Source organism: Martes martes (genome assembly GCF_963455335.1).
Source record: "Martes martes genome assembly, chromosome: X".
NCBI lineage: Eukaryota > Metazoa > Chordata > Mammalia > Carnivora > Mustelidae > Martes > Martes martes.
Window position 1 is genome coordinate 106519084 of NC_137897.1, and position 21938 is coordinate 106541021.

At 47.4% G+C, this 21938-nt stretch overlaps 1 protein-coding gene across 1 annotated transcript in view; it reads left to right on the forward strand.

The window, feature by feature from the left end:
- The first annotated feature begins 690 nt into the window (after positions 1-690).
- The window catches only part of FHL1 (four and a half LIM domains 1), a 61115-nt gene continuing 39867 nt past the window's right edge, over positions 691-21938 (forward strand). The window contains exon 1 of the mRNA XM_080795832.1: positions 691-810. The gene's annotated coding sequence lies outside the window, so the exon portion shown is untranslated. The remainder of the gene's footprint in view (positions 811-21938) is intronic.

Sequence of the window (21938 nt, forward strand, 5' to 3'; positions counted from 1 at the left end):
AAAGCCTTCTGGATGGATGGTGGCATTAGGCGTATACATGGAGCTCCTTTCGCTCCCACCAGCTTGTTACTAAGGGGAAGGGTCACCGGTGGATCCTCCCACAGCGTTCCTACCCACGGGGTTCCGCAGTCTGCGGCTGAAACCGGGCGCACCCCGGACCCCGACCGCTTTGCAGGGAGTGCGCAGGTTAGCGGAGGCCGCCGGTGAGGCCACCTTCGCTCGACTCTCTTTGTTGCTCCCACCTCCCCTGCCCTGGCCGCGGCTGCCTGCAGTGACTCGTGACTCCCCGCCGGCCTCGAGGGCTGCAGCGCGAGGGAGGAGGGGGGGCCCCGAGCGCCCCCCGCCCGCCTGCCCTCCCCTCGGTCTCCAGACCAGAGACGCCCCTTGGCGGGGGAGGGGGGGGACGCTCGTCCCCGCCTTCCCGCAGCCTCCTTCCCCGCGCGCTCGCTCCGCGCCAGCAGCCCGGCCGCTCCCAAGGCGGGGGCACGTGCCCGCGCGGGGCGCGTGGCGCCCCCGCCCCCTGCCGGGCCGGCTCCCGCGCGCGCCGCGCCCCGCAGCCCCGGCCGGCAGAGCCCTGGCAGGCGCGCGCCGCGCCCCGCCCCCGCGCGCGCGCCCGCCCCCTCCCCGCCTCCCCCGCGCGCCCCTCCTCTCGCGCCCCTCCCGCGCCCTACATCCAGCGCCCGGCCCAGGGGGCTCAGTCCGCAGCCGCCGCCGCCGCCGCCGCCGCCGCTGCCGCTGCCGCTGCGCCTCGGCCTCGGTGCAGGCAGCGGCCGCCGCCGAGACAGCTGCGCGGGCGAGCATCGCCAGGCAGTAAGCCCGCTTTCTCCCCGCGTGTGCGTGCGTGTGCGCCTCCCGCCCGTCGGCCCCGCGGCCCGGGGGAGCGGCCGCCCTCCTGCCCCGCCGCCGCCCGGGCCGCCCGGCCTGCCGCGGCGTGTACCTGCGGCCCCGGGCCTCGGCCGCCCGGCCGGGGTGGGGGCCGCGGGGTCCCTCGGGTGCGTGCCTCGGCCACGCCGGTGGCGGGCGTGGGGAAGGGATGCGACTGGGGAGGGAGTGGCGTGGGGGCGGGGGAGCGGGTGTGCCGGGGGGGGGGGGGCTCCCGGTGCTTTCTCCGCGGAATGGTGGGGAGCGGGGCGGGGGGAGGGGAAGGGGCCCCTGGTTTTCCTCTCGAGACTGGAGGGCGGTGGGGGCGGAGTGAGGTGGGGGCACCCATTGGTGTTCTCAGCCAGGATGGCTGGGGGGCGCGGGGCGAGGCGGGCCCCCCTCTCCCCGGGCATGCACCTCCGAGGTGGCGGGGATGGGGCGGGAGCGAGGGGGGACCTGCCCGGCTTCGCACAACGAAGAGGACTGGGGTGGGGACGAGCGGGCGTGGAGGTGAGCGGGCTAGCCGGGGTTTTCTCGACGGGGATGCTGGGGGGGCGGTTGGAGGGGTTGGGGTGGAGTGCAGAGAGAGTGAGGGGGGCAGGGAGGGTCCGCAACGGTTCTTCTTACTGAGGGGATGGCGGGGGGTGGGCGAATGGGGGTGGGGAGAGTGGGAGATTGCAGCTCCAGCGTGGAACCTATAGAAGCCAGAGGAACGTTCTGTCACGTGGGTTGAGCCTTAGAAGGTGGATTTTCAAAACTGCAGGGTGTAACCTTTCCGTTTCGAAAAGCGTGAAATCCCTACAAGGTGCTGTCTCTTCTAGGTTCTGGGAGAGAGGTTTGTGCTTTCGAAGTTTCTCGTTCTCTTCCATTCCTTCTCTTTCTTTAACATTACTGGCGGCCTCTTCCCAGCCGTCCAGGACTAGGTAGAGGTTTGCAAATGAGCAAGGGAAGACTGTGTGTGGTTCGTGTTCAGTGCTATATTATTTTCTGCGCTGGGGACTGTGCGAGTTTCTCAGGTTTGTTTGGATTGCCCTTTACAATAAAAACCCTGTGCTTGGGAGACCCCTTGGGAAAAGAAAAGAGAACGAGGTTTATATAAGGGACTCCGGGTTTGGTTTTTTAATTTCCTGAAGGGCAAGAGATACGTCGTGTTAGCATTTTGCTTGACATTTTTTTTTTCTTTTTGGCTTGGCTTTTGGACGAAGTAGAAATAGAATAAATGTACGTCTTTGCTGGAAGTCCCCTATATTCGTTTAAATTATCCCATCGGGATTATCTGAGCCCCCCCTTTGATTTAAATTTGGAATAGATCCAGTTTTCCTAATTGAAGCCATCATTTTATAATTGCCTGTAATTCTTCCCTCGGTTATCAAATCTATGGCAAGCCTATAGAGCAGTAGGAATAATTTTTTTTTCGTTATCTTGATTAAGACAGTTTTAATGTAAATTTGATGTTGTTCCTTGGAAATGTGAACATTTACAGAATAGCATAAGTTTCAACTACGAGTCCCTTGGAATTTTGCAAAGCCTTTCCCTCCCCAGCTCCTCTTCTCCGGGAACAGAACCCTCCCCATTCTTTACACTGAAGAAGCAAGGGCTTCTGGGATGGTAGCTTTGCCTTCGGAAACTCATGCTCATATTTGCTTTAGAAGGGTGCATACTAAAAAGGCATCCACCTTTAATGTGGTGAGGCTATACGTGCCTTCCCATTTTGGTTACATAAGGTTCCAATCTAGTCTTTACCTTCAGTCTTTAAAAATGGTTATTTAACATTTTTAAGAGCAAGTATAATCTTTATGCAACAGGAAATTGGTCAGATAGGCCATGATTTGTGCATACCGCCTTGCAATAAGTTTGTATCAAAGACCACCATATAGGATCTGTAATCATATATGGTTTTTAGAATTCTGTTTCCATGCCCATATTGAATTTTTGTGGGGTTTTTTTTGAGTGAAATTTTCAAAAAAATTAGTGTAAGATTCCTCCGGTATGATACCAGTGTATTGGAGGTAATTTAATATCTACCAAATGAATGGACCACTTAAGTAATTATTTTGTTTACTGGAAATGCGAAACTGAAAGTATTTTAGGTGGAAATAGAGATTCTCCTCTCAGAGACTGATGAAAATGTGTTTAAAAAAGCATTATTAAGTGTACCATTTCTTTTTTTTTTTTTAAGTGCACCATTTCTAATGTTACTCTGATACACGTTCTGTGTACAGGCAACAATCTAAAGCTTGTGCATTTAAAAATACAATTTAAGTCTGATTGTTTTCTCTGTTAGGAATAGAATGCTGAGAATGGTAAAATCTTTTACAGAGGGAAGTTTTGTTGGGTGGAGGGGGGGTTAGTTTCTCCAGATAAAAGGAATAAATGGATGCTTTAGGCAGCTTTTTGAGAACCTGTTTGCCTCGCAGGACTGGAGGAGGAAAAACGATGAAGAAATTTCAGAAATTAATGAAAGAATGATCAAGAATCATTCTAAATAGTCTTGAAGATTTTTGCATATAGCCATTTGAAGAATAATTGGCAAATCAAGTCTTTGCAGTAGAAATTTGACCCTCTGGGACACCTGGGTGGCTCCGTGGGTTAAGCCTCTGCCTTTGGCTCAGGTCATGATCTCAGGGTCCTGGGATCGAGTCCCGCATCAGGCTCTCTGCTAGTCAGGGAGCTTGCTTCCCCCCCCCCCCGCCTGTTTCTCTGCGTACTTGTAATCTCTTTCTCTCTCTCTCTCTCAAATAAATAAATAAAATCATTAAAAAGAAAGAAATTTGACTCTCACCCCCAAAGTTTTGACAATAAAAAAAGAAAACAGTTTGTCGAAGGAATGGCAGCCAACCATCAGAGGCTGATCCCTGTTTTCCTGCTCTCCACCTCCTGGTTCCCTTCTGCCCTACACCCCTCCCTTTTTCCCCCTCTGGTGCCAGCAACATTGGGAACTGAACAAATGTTTGTGCTTGCTTGAACTTTAGGCCTTATCTCTTTGGCTGCTTTCCCCAACTTTTGCCTACAAAATTTTTTTGGTTAATTGAACTTTCCAGTTGTTTGGATTTGGGGTAAAAGGGAGTAGACTGTAATTATTTTCTCCTAAAAAGATCTTTTCTTTCAGCTCCCGTTGGATGAGAGCAAAGAAAGGTTCTTTCTTTTTCTTTGTCAACAGAGTACTTAATTAAGCAGAATATATGACCATTCATTTATTCAACAAACATTTACTGAGTTGCCGCCTGGGTTGGAGGCTCTGTGCGAGATCCAGGGATACATGGTGGATAAGAAATGGTTCCCGCCTTCTGGGGCAGTTTTTAGAATGAAAAACAGACCATGAATTTGTTGTGAATAATCAAGGGGTGTGCAGGGTCTTTTGGGTATTAACATAGCACTTTATACACATTAAACATGCTTCTGCCGTGAGCACAGTGGAGTCATTTCTTGCCAGGGAGATGTTCATTGTATAAATAGTACCACACCTTCCTGACAAAGATGTACTTTTCCAATTTGGGTAATAATATGGTTTATAAGTCGTCTTTCTAAAAAAAGATTTTATTTATTTATTTGAGAGAGAGAGAGCATGAGAGGGAGAGCACAAGCAGGGAAGGGGCAGAGGGAGTGGTTTTATGTCACTTCATGGAGCTGTGAGGAGACAGTGGCTAGGCCAGCATTCCTTCCTGTGACTTAAAGTTATCTTCAAACAGCAAATGGGGCCAAGCAAAATTATTCTTCTGTGGTCAACTTTGAGTTCTGGATGATGGACGTTGGAACACAAAAGAGTGAACGATACTGAATAGTAGGTCTGGCAAACCTTCGCCCTCCTGCAGGGGTGCCTCCCAAGATCCTTGTGCATTGCCCTGTTTGTGGATAGTGTTAGACCAGTGGTTTTTAACTGGGGCAGTTTGGCCCCCTATGGGACACTGTACAATGTCTGGAGACATTTTTGGCTGTCATGAATTGGGATGCGGCACCTGCTGGTGTCTAGCGGGTAGAGGCCAAGGATTCGGCCTCGGCAGTCTGTGTCACCTGGGGCAACGCCCACAACAAAGAATTACCTGGCCCAGAATGTCCGTTGTACTGAGGTTGGTGGAATTCCCTCTACAAGAGGCAGTAAAACGTAACTTCAGGCAGAGTAGAAAGCAGTAACAGCGTCTTGACGTGACATTTAATGTTGGCTGAGCTCACCCTACTAGTCTTAAAAGTGACTAGTCCCAGTACATCGACCTGAATAATTAAAGGACCAGTAAGAGCTACCATCTATGGTACTTGTGCTGTGCTGGGCCTTTGTATACATTCTATATTCTTTTTATCTTATACATGAAGAACCAGACTCAGAACGCAAAGGGACTTGCTTTAGATTGTACAGCTGGTCGGGGTTGGAAGCAGACATCAGGGTTAAGATCATCTTACTCTTCAGAAGTTCATGGTTTTTTAGCACAACCTCATTGTACCATCTCCCTCGTGGCATGCGCCATTCAAAATTTTACTTAACAAAAATTAAAATTACTACATGCCCTATATACCATTGAGCTTGCTTGAGAGTAATTAAAACCATGAATGTTAAATTTGATCATACTTGGAAGTAAGTGGCCAGGAATAGGGGGAGAAAGGGAACTGACATTCCTTGAAGGCCTACTATAGTTCTAGAAATTATGCTCCACTGAATTTACACCCATTGTGTAATTTGATCCTCCCGGCAACTCTGCAAAGTAGCGATGTGCATTTCACAGATGAGGCTAGCGAAGTAGCATGTCTAAGATTGCACAACCAAGTGGGAGAGTTGGGATTTGAAGGTAAGTCCCATGACTAAGCTCCGGTGCCTTGCTGCTTTCTAAATCTTGGGGTCAGTGAAGGGGTGTGAGCTGAGCATGCTGCACAAAGGTGAGTTACTGGTCCTGGATAAAAAGAGACTTCAGAGGTAACGTGTCATAGATGATGGATTGTAATCAGGTAGAGAATGGGGAGTTGAATCACTGCACTTTCCTCCACTGATGAGAAATGAGTTCAGCAGCAAATTTGTTCTAGGGATCTACCCGAACCAAGCCTGTAATTGTCATTTTGAAGAACTTCATTTGCTGTCTGACTTGAATTTTTTGAACACTTTTGATGACCGTGACCCTGGAAGTTAGCCGGTGGTGTTCATATTCTTTCTGCGGTGCACCTGCTACCTTTCTTGGGATCGTCAAGTAGAACTTAGTAATGACATCATCTGGTTTTGTCATTTTTTTTAGACAATTTAAACATTTGTTTTTGCTGTGGAAGTTGTTTTTATAATAAACGTCATCAAACTCATACTTGTGTTTTCCATATGGGGGGTGTGTTTTGTTTTGACAGCTAAATATTTATTTTAACTTTTGAAGTGTTGTGTTTTCGAGCATAACAAGAGGAAAAAAAAACAGCCCAATAGCAATCATATTTTGTCTGGCAAGCAGTTTTTCTGGGGGTTTTGTGTGTGTGTGTGTGTGTGTGTGTGTGTAGAAGGAGGACTTCATGTTTCATTTCATTTACTTTAAATTGGAAAGGAATTTTAACCATGATTCTCAAGGGCCAGGATGCTGGGGGGAAAAAGAAATGTTATTTAGATAAAATGCATGTTTTGATTTCCACAGAGGTCTGGGAACCATAGATTCTGATTATAATAATAATGTCATGACTCAGGCTGCAGCAATCAGCCACTGAGCATGGGCACACGTTGTGTTAGGGATTTTGTACTCCCCCTTCATGATTTTAGAGTAGACTTGAGAGATCTGATAAAACTTGCAAGAATGCACTAATCCCTTTCAAAAATCCAACTTTTTAATGACAGTACTGGTACCTTTTCATTGTAGGGAAGTTCAGAAAATACAGAAAACCCTAAAGAAGAATAGAAAAATCGGTTATAACCCACCACCCAGAAATTAGTGACAGTGTTTTGTATTGTTTTTAAAATGTAGTGGTTTTTTTAATGGTGCACTCCAGGGAGTCCAACTGCAAAGTCTCCGACTTACAAACGTAGCCTAAGTTATTTTTTTTTAAAACTTTACTAAAAGATTTTGAGTTACTATTACATCTCTAGAGAGAAGTCACGGTCATAGGAGTGAGATAGGAGCAGTGCCGGGGAGTTAGAGAATGATCATGTAAGCTCCTTTAAATTTCTCCTCCTCCAACTTGAGTCATGGCATTCCCATGCTAGAAAGGGCTGTCAAGACCCACTCCCCCTCATTTTGTGGATAAGTAAACTGAGGCTCAAAGAGGTGTGGAGCATCTGCTTCCAGATATAAAAATATAACGTGTTAATGTTGGAGTTCCAGTTTGAAGTTTTAGGTCCTACGTACAGAGGTAAGTTTTTATTTCCTAAATAAAAACTCTTTACAGTCACAAACTTTGTTGACCTGTCCCTCAAAAGAAGACTTTTATGGTGGAAGTATGTTAACTATACAAAAGGATACCAAAAAGGCCAAGTATTTCCCAACTTCAGAAAATGATCAAAACAGTTGGGAGTTGGGGCGCCTGACTAACTCAGTCCATAGAGCCTACCATGCTTGATCTCAGGGTTGTGAGTTCGAGCCCCACACTAGGCGTGGAGATGACTTTAAAAAAACTGACCAAAAAAAAAAAATCAGCTGGAAGCCTTATAGGAATTTGTCCTCTTGTTTGCTTTATTGAAATTGAGCATTAGTGGTGGGGAACCTCTTTCTTGCATCTAGCTCTCCGTTTAATTTCCCCTGGCAAGTACCAAGTATCAAGGCATGTCAAAGCTGCCTATAGTCGCAGAAGTGAAAATTGACTTTATGAGAGTCTTTCTACGTGATGGTCTAGAAGACCATGGGGCTGTTGTTGCATGAATGTATTCTTTTCCTTTGTAAAATGGGATGTCTGTTAAAAATGTGGGAAGGAAATTTTAAAGATTGTATCTGGGGCACCTGGGTGGCTCAGTCATTAAGCGTCTGCCTTCGGCTCAGGTCATGATCCCAGGGCCCTGGGATCGACGAGCCCCGCATCGGGCTCCCTGCTTGGCACGAACCCTGCTTTTCCCTCTCCCACTCCTCCCTGCTTGTGTTCCATGTCTCTCTGTCAAATAAATCAAAATCTTTTTAAAAAATAAAGATGGCATCTGCTTTGACTTAGGTAGGAAGTTAAAATCATAGCAGATGCTGGCCGTGTGGTGTCATTAACACAGACCCACAGAGGAATTGTAATGTGGTCCTATGAAAACCATCCACAAGCTTCCCTCCCTTTCCTCGCCTACCCTGCTTCCTTTCTTCCTGTAGCTCCCTCTGTCTGCATCTCCTTTGTCTGTGTGTCTCTCTCACTCTTGGGGTCACTCTCTTTTCAGCCCAGCAGACTCTCCCCACTTGCTTTTTTCTGGGCTCTGGGTGTAGCCACATCGTTCCGCTCGTCTGCCGCTGTGTCTTCTGCTGACCCCACTTGACAGTGTTAGGTTCACCCCAACCCGGGCCGGGCAGGGAAGCCGCTCTCCGGAGCAGGCGTGGGATAAAGAGAGCCGGTGTCACTTGGTAGAGAAACCTCCCCGGTGGACGAGAATTAAGCACACGCTGCGTATAGAGATCATGCCGGCTGCATAGACATGGAAACCTGCAAACACGACGTCCTCCCTTGTCTAAGGCCCGGGCCCCAGCGAAGCGGCAGCTCCGTGAGATAATGAATATGAATCGGATACTCATTGCCAAGGGCTTACCATTTGAACAAATGAGAAAATTGTACCCTTGCCTAGGGGTGTGTTCTTAAGTAGGTTTTGCGCTTGCTCCTCGTTACTGCCTGCTAATGACTGTGCGCGTTATCGGGGCGCAAACGGCACTTCCCGGCGTCCTGGAGTACACCGGATCTCTCTTCAGAAAATGGGTTTTCCTCTGTATTTAAACCAGCAAGATTTGCTTGGGCTTCATTTTTGAACAGCCATAGATCTAAAATGCACAGAAGATACATGTGTAGTGGTTTTTAAATGCGGCGAAACCTAGAAAAAGAACAGTCAAAATAAGTCTGCTGTCAGCACTTCAGTGCTTGTAGAATTCATATTTTCTTTTTTTTTAAAGACTTTATTTATTTATTTAACAGAGATAGCAAGTAGGCAGAGAGGCCGGCCGGGGGAAGCAGGCTCCCTGCTGAGCAGAGAGCCTGATATGGGACTCAATCCCAGGACCCTGGGATCATGACCTGAGCTGAAGGTAGAGGCTTTAACCCACTGAGCCACCCAGGTGCCCGAATTCATATTTTCTTTACCCACATAAACTCTCTGGGTCTTACATACATTCCAAGCCAGGAAACGTTCACCATATGCGCTGTAATCACAAGAATTTGTAATAGCCGCAAGAGTTTACATTTACTTTTCAATACTAAGAAAATGCTAGCTGGGAGTACATAGGTTTTATCGGCAAGGTGCTTTTGATGAGGCTGGGACAAAACTAAATTTCTATATTTGATTAAGACTTGTTACTTTCAGTTTTAGGGTGTGGATAAGACAGCTTGACTCGTGTCACATTGGAAATGTGTGATTTACTAAGAAGACATTGAAGCTTGGTTTTGCACATCATTCTTGTTTGCGAAGCTGATGGCTAGCATCTGCCCAGGCCTAATCCATCATGTGCACTATATGTGGCCAGGTGAAGGGAAGTAACAGGTGTTCCCTCCTCCCCCACAGGTCTCTTAGAGACCACAAAGTATACACAAGCACACACATAGGAGCCATAAAGTCCAAACATTTCTGCATCAGTAAGCCATGGTAGTAGATTTAGAGATTTGAATTAACACAATTTTATGTTTTTCAGCAGCTTCTAAGAAACAGCCTATAAATAACTGTAGTCTTAAATTCCTAAAATGATCAGTTCCTCAGCCAGGTAGCTTCTGGAAGCTAAAGGGACACTAACTAAGTTCCTTGTCAATGATTCTGCATCTCCAGATCCCAGGATCAGTTCAAATATTTAAATCCTAGGCGCTTCCCTTCTAGTCTACAAAAAAGCCCTGCATCTTTTAAGGAAGGACGTGGGAAGGAATTTTGCAATGTGGTAAGCACAGCGAACCATGCGAAGGAAAGAAACCAGGCAGCTGTGTATCTGATAGGAGATGAATGTTTATACTTGCTTCTACAGCTAAAGCTGTCTGCCCTTGTTAGAGCCCTCCCTTTTGTCAGCTAGAGCCCCCCCCCTTTTAAAGATTTTATTTATTTATTTGACAGACAGAGAACACAAGTAGGCAGAGAAGCAGCCAGAGAGAGAGGAGGAAGCAGGCTCCCCGCCAAGCAGAGATCCCGATGTGGGGCTTGATCCCAGGACCCTGGGATCACGACCCGAGCCGAAGGCAGAGGCTTTAACCCACTGAGCCACCCAGGTGCCCCTAGAGCCCCTTTTGTAATATCAAATGTTTTCCCTACTTTATTAAGGAATAATCAAATTCAATAAGTTTAAAGTGTACCATGTCATTATGTGGTGCACATGTACACTGTAGAATGATCGAGATGATTTAAAATCCATTTCATTGCTTATCATTTATGGACTATCAAGTGCATCCACTTAAGGCGTGTACTTTGTTGAGCTTGGGCAGACGTATGCGCCCATGAAGCGAGTGTCACCAGCAGGAGGTAGGATATTTTTATCACTCCCCCAAAACTTTCCTTGTGCTCCTTCGGCCCTTACATTCTACCCTCTGCCCCCATCCCCAGGCAACCGCCGACGTGCTTTTGTGTGAGAGCCGCTTTGTAAGCTTAGATTGCAGCCCAGAGGGAAATGATGCTGATAAAAACAGAAGAGTGGGCTGTGTTCTTCTGAAGTAGTTACCGTGCGCTCTGTCACATCCCCCAAGAGCAGGACAGATGAAATAATTTGAATTTTGCTTCACACTAGTAAATATTTTGCTTGTCTATATATTGATACCTCTAGCTAGTGTCTGTACATAATCGATAGACAGGAATAAAGAAACCCTATCCGTTGAGCCTTCCAAACGGTTTCGGAAGGCATTTTCTGTGGGTGGAAGGAGTGCCATCTTTCCACGCCCATGTGAAAAGCAAGCTTTTAGTATGTTAAACGTTGCCTTCCCATTGACAGATTGAGATGGAAGAATAATTAGGCAGTCTCGGGGCCAGAGTACCGAGAGGCACTTTGTCCCTTCCTCCCTCGCTCCTTGGAAAACCGTCCATGTCACTGTTGCGTGCGTCTAGCTGGTGGTCTCTTTCACTGCCATCACGCAGTCCGGCTAGTGTCCCTCTGTCGCTCCCGCGTGCCACTGCGTCTGCCCCGCCCCGTCCTCCTCTTCCCGGTTTCTTCTTCCTCGGCTTTTCTGTCTCCTGATGCTACTGCCCTGCCACTGCCCCGCTTTCTGCTAACAAAGCTGTTTTTGTAAACCTCTCCAGACCGAGTTATCAGCAAACTGACTAATTCCGACATGTCAGCTATCATTTCAGAGGCTGTTTTTCTTTTCTTTTTGTTCCGTGGTCCTGTCATTTCTCCAGACTCCTTTCAAGGTTGGGGCCACGCTGGAGGTTTGAGAGTGGTGAACGGTTGGCTTCCAGATAATCAGAGTTGAATGTGTTTGTGGGCTATGGGGCGGGGGGACAGGCTTTGAAACCATGAATCATTCACAAGAAGCAAATGATTTATGTTATAATCCTAGGAAACTTCCTTTTACAAAGCTAAAGCAATTACAGTCGTCTCGAGGTAAGGTAGGTGATTCATCGCGCCTCAGCACGTACTGTAAAGGGGAGAAAACCTTCAACATTTGTCAAAATCCGTAGAAGGCACAGCACCAATGTATACTATGGACTTTAAGGAATAATAACGTGTGACTACCGGCTCATCGGTTGTGACAGACGTGCTACGGGAATATAGGATATTAACCAAGGAAACCAGGAGGGAGGTGTGGAGGTAAACGGAAACCGTACTTTCTGCTCAGTTTCTCTGCAAACCTAAAACTGCTCCCCGAATCTATTTAAAAACCCTTTAGGATTCAGAAATACCAAGACTATATCAGGCACTTTTTTACTGTGAACTTGCAGATAGAAGGGCCGTGTGTGTGTGTGTTTCAACGCTAGTAACATAAGAGACGTGCTTCTGGGGGGCTGTAAGTGGTATCCTGGGCCCCCTCTCCCCGCCAAATGGAAAGGGGAGCTTCCGAGGGAGTGGGCCAGTTCCAGCTGGCTGGTTGCACAGTAGTTTCTGGAGAGGTCTGTGGGAGCATTGGGTTGGGTCTTGCTTGCTTTGTCACCATTGGGGGACATCATGCCATCTTTGTGGTGGAGTAGGGCCCCGGACTTAACAAATTCCCCGCCCTACAACTCCATGTTCCCTTTTTTGACCCTTGTATTTACGGTGTCACGAGCAGCAGTGATAGTTGCTGAGCTCACGCCGACTCTGAGCCAATATCTAGGTCAGTCTGGCGTGAGATAGGGTAGAGACTTAGCATCAGAACCTCCATGCCGTTACTCACTGCAGCCAGCTGTCCAGGAAACCCCGGTAAGAAGATTGAGGTTTTTAAGGTCTTATTGTAATTGGTTTCTATATATTGGAACTGGGTGATTATTACGAGCCAACTGCAAGGATGTGTTGCTTTCTTGAGTTGGCTGTAGAAACAGAACATTCTAGGCCAGCTCAGTGGGTGAAACGTGCAACTCTTACTCTCAGGGTCATGAGTTTGAACCCCATGTTGGGGATAGAGTGTACTTAAAAACAAAACCACAGAGCGTTTTATGGCAGGTGGTAGTAAGCAGAGGTCAGGGATTGGGTTCTGAGAGGGGTGTTGAGACTGAGGGAGACTAGAAGAGAAACGACTGATGAGACATCCAGGATTAGAGCATAAATGAAGGTGATCACCCAAGGAATGGATGCCTTGGGGATGTGGTTGGTCACAGATTGTGTCCATCCCGTTGGGTCTGTCATTAGACCCAGAGTGAAAAACTCCAGAGTTGCCTGAAAAAAATGCAAATAAAGGGGAGAGTTGGTTATAGAGCTCACCTATTTAAAACACGTTTTAGGGACGCCTGGGTGGCTCAGTTGGTTAAGCAGCTGCCTTCGGCTCAGGTCATGATCTCAGCGTCCTGGGATCGAGTCCCACATTGGGCTCCTTGCTCGGTGGGGAGCCTGCTTCTCCCTCTGCCTCTGCCTGCCACTCTGTCTGTCTGTGCTCCCTCGCTCTCTCTCTAACAAATAAATAAATTAAAAAAAATTTAAAACACGTTTTATATGTCAGAAGTAATTTTTTGTGTGTATACTCATCATTACACCCGTTACCAGATAAACTTCTTTGTATTTTCTTCTTGATGCCACCATGTGGTTGCACTGACCCACTCTACCTGTGCCGCCCCCTCCGTTAGGCACAGAAAAGAGCTCTCCCCTGAGTCACAGTCCGTGTGGAGGCCAGGGGGTTCCAGTTCCATTGCCAAGATCACAGGTCCCTCTCTGCCAGTGGTGACCAAATGGAGGCAGAGCCAGCGCGTTCCTCGTGGCCACCCTCGCCATGGATACCATGTTCTGCAGCCGACTTGATGGTACAGGAGTTTCTGGCCATCATTGGCGTGGTCAATTAAACATCTGACCACATCGTGCTGTATCTGCATTATAGGTAGAGACAGGCGTGGCGAGTCACAAGGCCTCCTTTTTTCCTTGCCTGAGTACTTCCCCAGCCCTTTGGCCCCTCATCTCCTCCTTCCCGTCTGTCTCCTCTTTACCCGTAATTCAGTTACTTGTGGGTTTTCTGTTAAGGAACAAGGAGGACCTCATCACAAAAGAGCTGGGGAACTGTTGGCCTAAGCATTTGCACTACTAGAGCAGTGCTCTACCCTGATGACGGGGTTTGTCCTGCAGCACTGGGCTTGTGAGACGATGGAACCCAGGGGTACTTTGTAAATGTTTTCTGAGACGCAGCTCAGAAGTTGAGTTGTGTCCCCTTATAAGCCCCTGTCATTCTTCTTTGTGTGCTTATTCTTGTCCCTATTGTGGATTCCAGCAGAGTGCACGCCGATGTGAAGGATTTACTCTGTGGCTAATTGATGGGAGCAGGGCCGCCCGGTTGCCCACATGTGAGGAAACAGTTCATGGGGTGCCAGACCCAGCTTTCTAAAGTAGGAGCCAGAGAACATCATAAAATGAAATCAGCGAATGTTTGTTGTGCGCTTACTCTATGTGCAAGGCACTTGGCTAAGTTTCCTAGGTGCTGTGGGGAGTTATTAAAAACAAAAGTGATCTCTTCAAGCAAAAAAACTTCCATTCTGATTGCAGAAGATGTTAGGGACACGGGAAGGGTGTGGGGGAGAGTATGGAACTGAGGGGGAGGAGGAGAGAGCTGGAAGTCTGGACTCTTAGCCCAAGTTTGCCAACCATGGAAGAGGTTCCAGAAGATGGTACATTCTCTTTTGCCAAATGAGGTGTACCTACAGTAGTTATGTTGTGTGTCTACAGAACATATCTATACGTATCACTGTACTAATTTTAGCCACTGACAACTGTTCTTCCAAGTGGGGTCCTTGGACCAGCAGCGTCACCGGGGAACTTGTTAGAAATGCAGATTCATTGGCCCACCCCAGACCAAATGAGCCAGGAACACTGGGGATAGAGCCCAACACTTTGTGAATAACTCCCACGCCCCCTGGAGACTCTGATGCCCACTAAACTTTCACAGCTACAGGCTGTAGGCATTCGGGGTAGTCGTTCTCAGATTTGGTTACACATTAGATTCATCGGAGGGAATTTGGCGGGTGGGGGGGGGAGCACCCAGATGTCGCTAGTGGTTCTAGCTCTGCAGGGGCAGCCAGAATTTGAGAATCTCTGGTTTAAGGGGAGGGGGGCATGAGCCAAAGCACCTGCTCTTCTCTAGCAGTGATAAAACTTTTGGCTAGAAGTCAGCCAGAGGCAGAGTTGAGAATGGGGGAAGGTGAAATGGGTCTGATGGGAAGGCCTTGAATTTCATGCTGGAAATTTGGTCTTTAGATTACGATGGAGGAAGGTTGAGGGGAAAGGGAGGGATGCATTCCCGGTGGTACATTTGAAAAATTATTTGGGCAGCTCTCTGAAGAAGGGGCGTGTCTGATGAAGTTGGTCTAGATGTGAAGTGGTGATGGGCCAAATTAGGGTCGTGGAATTGAGATTATAAGGAAGAGAAGGTCTGGAGGCTCTTTTGCAGATCGAGTAGACATGACTGGGTGATGGCTTGTGGGAGTGAGGGCAGGATTAGAATGTCTTTGCCTAGTACTTCCTCTCAAACTTCTGAGACAGCCGGTGCTCTCCAGATGCTTCTATCAGAACTGTCACATTCTATGGATCCGTGTCCATCATTTGTCCCTCATTGCTTTGATTTGAGGAGCTGGTATTCCCCAGTGAGTTATGTAAAAATACAGAACTGTAGTCCCCCAGAAAACTACCCACAGTCATCATGGCAGGGGAAACAATCCTATTTCTTAACGAAAGAATGCTTGGAGTTGTGGGAAAGTCACAAACTTGGCAATGAGTAAATCGAGCCTCTCAGTCAATTAAGTGAATTTTTATTTTATCATTTGTTTTATCTGGGAGCTGTTGTAATAGTCATTGAAGGGCCATCAATCTTCATATTTTTAAAACAAAACAAAAATACCATTGAACATTAGGGCAAAGGACAAGAATGTTAAGGTTTTACCTTTTGACTTTAGCAAATATTTGCCACTCCATTTTTCTTGCTGGATTTCGCCTTTTGATTTGTTTTGCTTTGGTTGTTTTGCATTATTCACATCTGTTCCCAATGTCTGATAATCTTAGTGTCCCCTCTTCTGTTATAGATGGCTTTTTCATTCTTAAGTACTCCCCTTTTTTAAAAGATTTTACTTACTTGAGGAGAGAGTGAGCACAAGCGGGGGGAGCAACGGAGACAGAGGGAGAGGGAGAAGCAGGCTTCCCGCTGAGCAGGGAGCCCGACGTGGGGCTCAGTCCCAGGACCCCGGGATCATGACCTGAGCTGAAGGTAGATGCTTAACCTACTGAGCCACCCAGGTGGCCCTATTCTTTATGTATTCTTGAAGTCTCATTATGTTTTTTCATTTTTCTACTTTATTCTCATCAAGCTCATTTACTGGCAATTGTGCAGTGATCTATGTGGAAAAATAGCTCTGGTCTTTGTTGTTTTATTTTCTGAACCTTTCACCCATTTCTCCCACCCCCAACCCCCTGCCTCTGGCAACCACCTGTCTGTTCTCTATAAGCTTTTTTTCTTTTTTTAAAGATTCCACATACAATGTGGGAGATCATTTGGTATTTGTCTTTCTCTGACTTCCCTCTGCACAGTGCCCTCAAGCTCCATTCCCTGTCATTGCAAGTGGCAGGATTCCATTCTTTTTAATGGTTGAGTAATATTCCACTATGCATCTTACCACATTTTCTTTATCCCATGTCTTGGTTGTCATAGATGATGCTGCAATGAATGTGGAGCTGCAGATACCTTTTCAAGTTTGTGTTTGCATTTTCTTTGGCTGAATACCCAGAAGTGGAATTACCAGATGAGAGTTCCTTTTTTATTTTTTTTGAGGAATCTCCATAGTATTTTCCACAGCGGCCACATCAATTTCCGTTCCCACCCACAGCACACAAGGGAGCCCCTTTCTCCACATCCCCACCAATGCTTGTCGTTTCTTGTCTTCTTCCTTATGGCCGTTCTGCCAGCTATGAGTGGAAGCTCACTGTTGTTTGGATTTGCGTTGCCCTGATGCTGAATGGGGTTGAGCATCTTTTCATGTACCTGTTGGCCATCTGGATGTCTTCTTTGGGAAAATGTCTGTGGAGATCTTCTGCCCGTCTTTTAATTGGATTGTTCGGTTTTGGCCCTGAAGCTGTGGGAGTGCTTTCTGTAATGGATATGCGCCTCCATCGGATATATGATTTGCACCTATCTTCTCCCATTCAGTAGGTTGCCTTTTCGTTTTGTTGACGGTTGTCCTCTGCGGTGCTCAAGCATTTTAGTATGATGTAGTCCCACTTGTTTATTTTTTTGTGTGTCGTTTTTAAGATTTTATTTATTTATTTATTTATTTATTTATTTATTTGAGAGAGCGAGAGAGCACAAGCAGGGGGAGAGGCAGAGGCAGAGGGAGAAGCTCTGCTCAGCAGGGAGCCTGATGCAGGACTCGATCCCAGCACCCTGGGATCATGAACTGAGCTGAAGGCAGAGGCTTAACCCACTGAGCCACCCAGGTGTCCCTATTTTTTGTTTTTGTTGCAGAAGTATTCTTAATGCTTTTAGTACCCCAGTCAAAAAATAAATATATTTGTATTTAATATCTCCTCCTTTATGACCAAAAAATTCTTTAAATTTGCATCCAGAAATGGCCCATGGAAAGAGCTTCTTAGTGTTTATTTGGGTCATGGTAGGGGCACCGCTCACCTTTCCCCCTTTTGTTAGTTTATAGGTCATGCTATATCTGAAAGGCAAGGCACCTTTTCTTACCTTGTTTGGCAACCTATAAAAGCCGATTCAATATTTTAGAAGTGTTACATGTCTTTCAGTGCAAGGTTTAAAAAATGGCTCATCACTCCAACTTTGGTAAAGGTATGTACTTTTTAATTTTCCAAAGGAACTGTAAAAATCTGGGGAAAAATCCAGAGTGATCGCAACTTTAAACGTGTAGTTTATCTAGTGGATATCTTTTAAAAATATAGCCTGTTTTTTCTGAAACTGAGTAAGGATCAAACCTTTCTCTTTCCAAATTGTGGGTAATAATGGGGAGCCCATGTTACATACCTGAAACTAATGTAATATTGTGTGTCAACTAGACTCAAAAAATAAAAATAAATTAATAAAAATAAAGTGGGGGGCACCTGGGTGGCTCAGTGGGTTAAAGCCTCTGCATTTGGCTCAAGTCTTGATCCCAGGTTCTTGCGATCGATCCCGGGGTCTTGAGATCGAGCCCTGAATCAGGCTATCTGCTTAGCAGGGAGCCTGTTTCCCCCCTCCCTGCCTGCCTCTCTGCCCCTACTTGTGATCTCCATCTGTCAAATAAATAAATAAAATATTAAAAAAAAAATAAAGTGGGATGCCTGGGTGTCTCAGTCCATTAAGCATCTGACTTGATTTTGGCTCCTGTCGTGATCTCAGGGTTGTGGGATCGAGCCCTGAGGCATGGAGGATTCTCTCTCTCCCTCTCCCTCTTCCCCCACCACCATTTGCTCTCTGTCTCAAAAAACCCAGCGAGAATAGTTAAAAAAATAAAAAAAAAATTTTAAAAAGCTAAAATAGTACTTTCATACAATGGGCTTACCAGCCAGCCATTTGAAAATGAGGCAGCTCTGTATATAATAGATAAGTAAAACAAAGAAAAAATTGTGAAGAATATTATGATTCTGTTATATATAACAAGGATTAGAAACTTGTGTAGAATAAATACATGATCTTCCAGAGCATGTTTTGTGATATACTCTATACTAAATTCTGATATAAAGACACAAAATTAGATTTTACTGCGTTTCTGTAACGTAACATCCTTTCAGTTTTTGTTTATTAAGTTAATATATTGTTAGAGATTGGCTGATGTTCCAGATCTTGATTATGTTGAAATTACTGCAAACGAGGCATCTTTCTTCTGTGTTAATTTTTGCCAATAAATTATTTTGCTGAATGAGAGCCAGCTTATCAGTTCTCCGGATGAACCAGCCCGTGGCCGACTCATTTGTATTTATTGCATTTATGAAGCTGCATTTAAAGTGTGTTCTGGACAGTACATAGGCCAGTGTCTCTGACCACCATGATGTGAGCACCCGGATAAAACTAGGAAAAGTGGGGGCACCTGGGTGGCTCAGTGGGTTAAGCCTCTGCCTTCGGCTCAGGTCATGGTTCCAGGGTCCTGGGATCGAGCCCCAAATCGGGCTCTCTGCTCGGCAGGGAGCCTGCTTCCTCCTCTCTCTCTGCCTGCCTCTCTGCCTACTTGTGATCTCTGTCAAATAAATAAATAAAATCTTAAAAAAAAATAGGAAAAGCGAGCCAACTGAGCCGCCCATTGCCAGGCCGAGTGGACCTGATGAAGATGTTCGGGCTTCACCGGTCTTTCTCTGGTTTCGGAGGTAAGAGAGAATAGTCTGAGGAGCGTGATTGAGGAGCGGTTACCATGACAATCACATTTCAGAGAATTTAGAGGAGACAATGAATCTGTGGGGCTCATCCGTTGTGATTGATTCAACTGGTCTTTTCGGTTCATTCCAACAGCTGCTGGCTCTTGGATTTTATTTTTTCCACGTAATTCACCCAATCTATGGGTGATTTGGGGACCGCTGAAGCTTGGCTATCAGTAGTGACAGGGTCACCCCTGTCTGTGACAGCAACAGACTGTTGTTAAACCCGCAGGAGAATGGTTACGTATGTTAAATGTCACCCAAATAAACCTGCTGGCTCCTTCTGGAATCCTGTGAATGGTGAAATGAGCACTTATTAATGCTGTCGGGGTGGGATGAGACGAACATGTTTTTTTTTTAAAGCATGACTAACCCTAGATTGTTTGGGTTTGACTTCGCTGTCATCAACGTTTTACCCAGCGTGTTTGGCTGCCATTGGGTTTTTATTCTTTGACTTATGCACAGTCGTCAGTACAGTCCGTGTCGTGTGTGTCCAGAGGCGCGGTTCCACACCGCACATCGGGAAGGGTACACGACTCCCACCTGCCACGAGTGTCTCATCCTCCCCAGCCCGGCTTGGTGTTCTGCGGGGCCACAGCAGCACAGACAGAGAAGGGAAGGGGGGACGCAGAGAATGGTCGTTATTATCTCCCTGCCTGTTGTTACTGTCCTTGGTGGTCTAGCACTTGACGGGGGAAAGCATGTTTTGTGGCTTGGCCGACTGGGGGGGGGGGTTGGGGGACCCCAAGGTGGGCCCCAGTGTGAGAGCTCCGCCTGCCCAGCCTTTGGGCCTTTCTCTCTCCTGCCCTCTGGAGGGTGTGTGGGAACATGGCAGGCAAGGACTCCCTATGGGAAGGAGGACCCGGGTCGCGGTGTGGTGGCTAGGCCAGTCTTTTGCTGCCCCCCCCCCCCACCCCGCACCCAGCCTCTCCAAGCCTGAACTTGTAGAGATGGGGAGCAGACCAAGGAGGCAGGAAAGGTACTGGCAGGGTGGGCTCCAGTTCTTTAAGCCCAGAACCCATTCCCTCAGGTGGAGCCCCGTGTGTACGGAATCCCATTTCCAGGAGAAATCCATTCCACAAGGGGGAGTGAGATGAAATAGGTCATTAACGCTCGTGTGTCATGGGTTTGGGTTTGAAGTTTACATTGGGCTGAACCTGAGCAGGGGCGTGGGTGGTGCCAAGTGCTTTGTGGCAGCGCAGGAAATCGTTATCCGAGTTTGATAACATTTTTACTGTGCACCTGCGATCCTGGGGGTGATCTGGGCCCCTCTCCTATTCGGTGAGGCACTGGCAGGGGCTTCCCATGTGCTGCCCTCCCGCCACACAGCCACTCTGTGAGGTGGCTCCCCATTGTGAGGCTCAGAGAGGTTTATACAGCGGCTGTGAGGCCGGGCTGGTGTTTGGGCCCAGGCAGTCTGACTCCAGCACCCTCATGTGAACAGCTGTGCCATGCTGCATTCGCACTCCAGTTGCTTGAAAGGGTGTGGCGCCTTCTAGAATCCGTGAGTTCCATGTGAATGGGTTGTGGGTAGTGGGAAAGGAGACTGGCTGAAGCCTTTTTTGTATATGTTTATGTGCCCTGCTGAGTACCGTCAGGAAAGAAAGGTGGGGTTTCTGGCCCTGCCTCCAAGGCAGAGACCCTGCAGGTTCTTTAGGACCGAGGAGACATAACATGGAACAAGTAATGCATATTCGTATGTAGCTCCAGGTAAACAGACGTGGGAAGAGGACTAGAAGGCATTTCTTTGAAGTCAGTTACTTTCAGACATTTGCTTTTGAAAGCTAGTGACTGGTCCTGGTCGCTGGTGCAGACGGCCTTCCTCTGGGCTTTTGATCTGGCAGACAAGAGTCTGTCCCTGTGGTAAGCATCCTTGTCTGTCTTGAGTTGGGAGTAGTTGTCTTCAGCATGACAGTTGTCTTTAAGATCTCTACACAGATGAACCCGTCGGCCTGTTGGACTAACTGGGCCAGCTACTTCTTTTCAACTACGCGGACCCTTTTAAAACTCTCTAACCCCTGCTTGTTTGGTGAGCAGCCCAAGGAAACGTTGGTTGGGGGCGGGAGGTGGGCATTCACGAGCCTGGTTATAATCCACGGTCTATGTTTGCCCTGCCTTGTTCCGTAGATACTTTTTTTTAAAAAAAGATTTTATTTATTTATTTGACAGAGAAAGACAGCGAGAGAGGGAACACAAGCAGGGGGAGTGGGAGAGGGAGAAGTAGGCTTCCCGCTGAGCAGGGAACCTGATGCAGGGCTCCATCCCAGGACCCTGGGATCATGACCTGAGCCGAAGGCAGATGTTTAAGGACTGAGCCACCCAGGCGCCCCTCCATAAATACTTCTTTAGGGGAAAAAAAAAACTTATTTATTTATTTTAGAGAGGTAGGGCAGGGGGAGGAGCAGAGGGGGAGAGAGTCCCCCATGTCAGGGCCCCCTGATCTTGATCACACTACCCAAGCGGAAACCAAGAGTCAGAGGTTTAGTGCACTGCACCACCAGACACGGCTCCATAGATCCCTTTTGAGAGTGTCCTGTGTGTCCGTCAGACACCGTTCGGGCGTGGAGATGGAGCAGGGAACAGAACGGAGGGGGCCCTCCTTCCAGGGAGCCATCTTTTCCTCGGGTCTCATTTGCTCATGTCCCTTTCACAGTTGCTCTAAAGGTACTCTTGGGCTGGGCGTCAGGATTTCACGCACCTCTTTTCTCCTTAGCCCCAGCTGGCCCTTCTGAATTGGGGAGAGGGTGCATCGAGGTGCCTCTGGGGAGGCGTCAAGGACTTGGGGGCAGCATGTCAGGGGACTGTCTTTGCTTGGATGATGGGAAGGGCACAGGGCACACCTGTTTGCTAGCGATGCAAGCCCTCCACCCCGGGCAGGGATGAGCCCCCTTGTCATCCCAATGCCGTTGCTGATTGGAGATAACTTCGGTGGTCACGCGGCCCCTCGTCTCCATGGCAACACCTCTAAATATTCCTCTGGTGACTTGTGCTCTACATTCTGCCTGGATCCTAGCCCTCCTGTGGCAAAATATTCTAAAGATGTTA